Source organism: Oncorhynchus masou, unplaced genomic scaffold (assembly GCF_036934945.1).
Source record: "Oncorhynchus masou masou isolate Uvic2021 unplaced genomic scaffold, UVic_Omas_1.1 unplaced_scaffold_9311, whole genome shotgun sequence".
Lineage (NCBI taxonomy): Eukaryota > Metazoa > Chordata > Actinopteri > Salmoniformes > Salmonidae > Oncorhynchus > Oncorhynchus masou.
Window position 1 is genome coordinate 1 of NW_027015796.1, and position 4,924 is coordinate 4,924.

The window sequence follows — 4,924 nt, forward strand, 5'->3', positions numbered from 1 at the left end:
ATTAGTTTCTCATGCCTGTGTTGAACTTCCATTCCCATGGTCTCCAGTAGTTCTTGTCAATTGCTATGTATACTGAAGTGCCACTCTCACGCTCTCCAGCGGTGGAGCTGTTGTCAGAGGTAGTGCAGAGCAATGTCCTGAGTGAGGCTGACATTGAGCAGCAGAGGAGTGTGGTGCTGAGAGAGCTGGAGGAGGTAGAGGGCAGTCTACAGGACGTCTGTTTGGACCTGCTGCACGCCACAGCTTTTCAGGGTACCCCCTGGGACACAGTGTGCTGGGACCGTCCCAAAACGCCAGGTACACACACACACAGTGCCTACCAGGGAATTCTATTGGGTCAGAGCAAGCTAGGCCAAACCCAAACACCAGGGAAACTCGTACATATTATAGACTCCTGTTACATTTCACAACACTCCCAGTTAGTTGAGCAGTAAAGGTCTGTCTCTTCCCTTCAGGACTTTGAGTCGACAGGATCTGGTAGATTTCATCAGGAGCCACTACAAGGCCCCCCGCATGGTGCTGGCAGCTGCTGGAGGTATGTCTTCCATACATTAGCACTGGAATGTTAAGGCTGTATATAGAGGTATTACATGCCAATACCAACTGGCCCTGAATGTTTTTTTATTTTATTTGAGTGTAATTGTTGTCTGTTTGTAATGGCTCACTACCTGTCTCCTGTGTAGGTGTGACTCATGAGGAACTGGTTGGGTTGGCCAAACAGCACTTTAGCGGAGTTTCCTTTGAGTACGAGGATGATGCCGTGCCTGTTCTGTCCCCCTGCCGCTTCTCTGGCAGCGAGGTGAGGAGCGCCCCTGTTTCAGTGTGTGTCCTAATTGACAGATGTTTGAACAAGGACACAGGTATCCCATTTTCTTTTTATTTGGAATGTTAATATGGTTAACCCTGTTGTCGTCTCCTCTCGCCCTCTGTAGATCCGCATGCGTGATGATGATATCCCCCTTGCACATATTGCTATCGCAGTGGAGGGTGCCAGTGCCACCAGCCCAGACATTGTGCCTCTCATGGTGGCCAACTCCATCATTGGCAGCTATGACATCACTTTTGGTGGTGGAAAGCACCTGAGCAGCCGTCTTGCTCGTCTGGCCTCAGAGGAGAGTCTGTGCCACAGCTTTCAGGCCTTCCACTCATCTTACAGCGATACTGGTCTGCTTGGCATCTACTTTGTCACCGACAAACACCACATCGATGATATGATGCACTGGTCACAGAACGCATGGTTAGTTGTGATTTCCAATACATACACTCACAAACACAAAACATGGATACACTCCTGGTCCGATACTTATCCTCAGCCTGTGTCATTTTACATATTTCATTTGATAGTATTGACCTCCCTCGCTTTTCTTTCTCTTTCCCTGAAGGATGAACTTGTGCACCACAGTGACAGAGAGTGATGTTGCCAGAGCCAAGAACGCCCTCAAGGCCAGCTTGGTGGGACAGCTCGACGGTAAGAGCTCCATCTCCTCATGTAGCCTGTCAGACACTTAAACACACACACACAAATACCTTTCCCTGTTCAACACTAACACTGCCGTACTGCTCTTGTGTAGGAACGACACCAATATGTGATGACATTGGCAGGCACGTCCTGAACTACGGCCGCCGTATCCCCCTGGCTGAGTGGGACGCCCGCATCGATGTGAGTACAACCGCCTTCCATGCACCACACATACAGCTGTTACACCCTCCTCTACCACCTAGAGCAGATGTATTCAACCCCCCCCCATTAACCTTTAATTCATTGCATTTTCATCTCTTTAAAAAAGTGTTTTAACAAAGAAATACTTATATTCAATAAAATGCCATTTTTATAATCATCTTTCTCAACGTTAATATATTGTCCCATACAATAATCTGTACGGGTAATTTTTATATTAAAAAAATAGATTCTGAGCAAAAATATAAACGCAACATGCAACCATTTCAAAGATTTTACTGAGTTACAGTTCATAGAAGGAAATCAATCAATCGAAGAAAAACAGTTTGGCCCTAATCTATGGATTTCACATGACTGGACAGGGACGCAGCCGTGGGTGGGCCTGGGAGGGCATGGGCCCACCCACTGGCGAGCCAGGCACAGTCAATAAGAATATGTTTCCCTCCCCCCAAAACGGGCTTTATTACAGACACTTCCCCCAGACCCGACTTTGAATACCACTGATCTAGAGGGTGCTTTTTCTGTCTCTCTCTGATCTCACCCGGCGTTCTCCCCCCCACCCCTTACTGCGTTCACCCCACATTTCTCACCACCTCTCCCCCTCAGGCTGTGACGCCCAGGATGGTGCGTGACGTCTGCTCCAAATATATCTATGACAAGTGTCCCGCTGTGTCTGCTGTTGGTAAGTTACCATACATCAGTATTCCTTCCAAGCAGCCTTTGCACCTTAGTCCTCTTGTCCAGGATAAAGATAGCATATAGTCTAAAAGTCCAGCTAGTGGCTACCTAGCTTGGTAATGTTCTTATTCCTCAATCCTTCTCTCATCTCGTCTTGCTGTCTTTCTCTCTGTTCCACAGGCCCCATTGAGCAGTTGCCTGACTACAACAGAATGCGCAGTGCCATGTACTGGCTCCGCTTCTAAGAACCCAATAGTGTTGCTCTCTGCATGTCCAATGTCTGCTCTTCCTTTCACTCTCCTCCACTCCCTTACTTCTCCCATCACTGCAAGATTGAGGAACTGAGGACTGCCTCAGCTCATCAGCACAGATCTGTATCGGCTCCATCAAAGTTCCCCTCCATCTCTCGCTCTCACCGCTCTTCCTGCTATGTTAGTTTTAGTTGGTTATGAGGGAGAGAACCACTGTTGAGGGGGTGAATAAGTTCTGAGTTCTGTTTCCCTGTAATTATCAATAATGACTTGTTCGAGTAAGATTGTAATACAGAAGATTTTTGTTAATGTCACTGAGCCTTTTCATGCACCTGGTACTGTTCTGGGGAAGAGAGGGGAACACCTGAAGACATTCAGTGATACATGCATATACAGTAAAATCAGGGCACTGTACAACCAGTTAATCTAGAGCAGAAGTATTTATGAATTGATGTAGTATTTTGTTTCTGTCCTATTGTACATAACAGAAGCTCTCATTCCGACAAATTGAAATAAAACATTGTAAAACACTTTGTTTTTGAGTCATTGTCCCACACACATAATTAGATTAGTAAGACTTAATATGTTATATCCTTGTTTTGTAATTGACAAACATGTTTAGCATCTCCAGGCCTACAAGCCACCAATGCGCCACTTTGGAACATTGCATTTAAAAAGGGGGGAAGGGATTATAAACGGACAAAATTGCTTTCAGATTGTCAAACCATGCATCATTTAGCTATTTGATTTTACATTTTAGAACCCCTTTTGGTGTAAAAAAATATATAAAACATTAGATACGATATTGAAATTGGCCTTTTGAACCAAATCCCACAAACACATTGAATAACATGAATTGCAAAGAAAAGACCATTTATTTTTGGATTAAGGTTTAAGTGACTGATATAAGAAAGCTCAGCAAAAATAAATATGTCCTCCCAACTGCATTTATTTTCAGTGAACTTAACATGTAAATATTTGTATGAACATAAGATTCAACAACAGACATAAACTGAACAAGTTCCACAGACATGTCACTAACAGAAATTGAATAATGTGTCCCTGAGCAAAGGGGAGGGGTTAAAGTAACTATCTGGTGTGGACACCAGCTGCATTAAGTACGGCAAAACATCTCATGGACTGCACCAGATTTGCCAGTTCTTCCTGTGAGATATTACCTCACTATTCCACCAAGGAACCTGCAAGTTCCCGGACATTTCTGGGGGATGGCCCTAGCCCTCACCCTCCGATCCAACAGGTCCCAGACGTGCTCAATGGGAATGAGATCCGAGTACTTCGCTGGCCAAGGCAGAACACTGACATTCCTGTCTTGCAGGAAATCACACACAGAATGAGCAGTATGGCTGGTGGCATTGTCATGCTGGAGGGTCATGTCAGGATGAGCCTGCAGGAAGGGAATTACCACATGAGGGGGAGGTTGAGATTGCCTGCAATGACAAGCTCAGTCCGGATGATGCTGTGACACACTGCCCCAGACCATGACGGACCCTCCACTTCAAAATTGATCCCGCTCCATAGTACAGATCTCGGAGTAACGCTCATTCCTTCGGTGATAAACGCAAATCCAACCATCATCCCTGGTGAGACAAAACCACGAGTCGTCAGTGAAGAACACTTTTTGCCAGTCCTGTCTGTTCCAGCGATGGTGGGTTTGTGCCCATTGGCAACGTTGTTGCCGGTGATGTCTGTTGAGGACCTGCCTTACAACAGGCTTACAAGCCCTCAGTCCTGCCTCTCTCAGCCTATTGCGGACAGTCTGAGAACTGATGGAGGGATTGTGCGTTCCTGGTGTAACTCGGGCAGTTGTCATCCTGTACCTGTCCCGCAGGTGTGATGTTCGGATGTTCCGATTCTGTGCAAGTGTTACATGTGGTCTGCCACTGCGAGGACGATCAGCTGTCCATCCTGTCTCCCTGTAGCGCTCTCTTAGGCGTCTCACAGGACAGACATTGCAATTTATTGCCCTGGCCACATTTGCAGTCCTCATGCCTCCTTGCAGCATGCCTAAGGCACATTCATGCAGATGAGCAGGGACCCTAGGCATCTTTCTTTGGTGTTTTTCAGAGTCAATAGAAATGCCTCTTTAGTGTCCTAAGTTTTCATAACTGTGACCTTAATTGCATACCGTCTGTAAGCTGTTAGTGTCTTAACAACCGTTTCACAGGTGGATGTTCATTAATTGTTTATGGTTCATTGGACAAGCATGGGGAACAGTGTTTAAACCCAATGAAGATCTGTGAAGTTATTTGGATTTTTACAAATTATCTTTGAAAGACCAGGTCCTAATAAAAGGGAC

The 4,924-nt window shown here is 45.8% G+C and overlaps 1 pseudogene; it reads left to right on the forward strand.

Moving 5' to 3' along the window:
• Positions 1-44: 44 nt before the first annotated feature.
• LOC135538219 (cytochrome b-c1 complex subunit 1, mitochondrial-like) lies at positions 45-3,137 on the forward strand (annotated as a pseudogene).
• Positions 3,138-4,924: the final 1,787 nt, after the last annotated feature.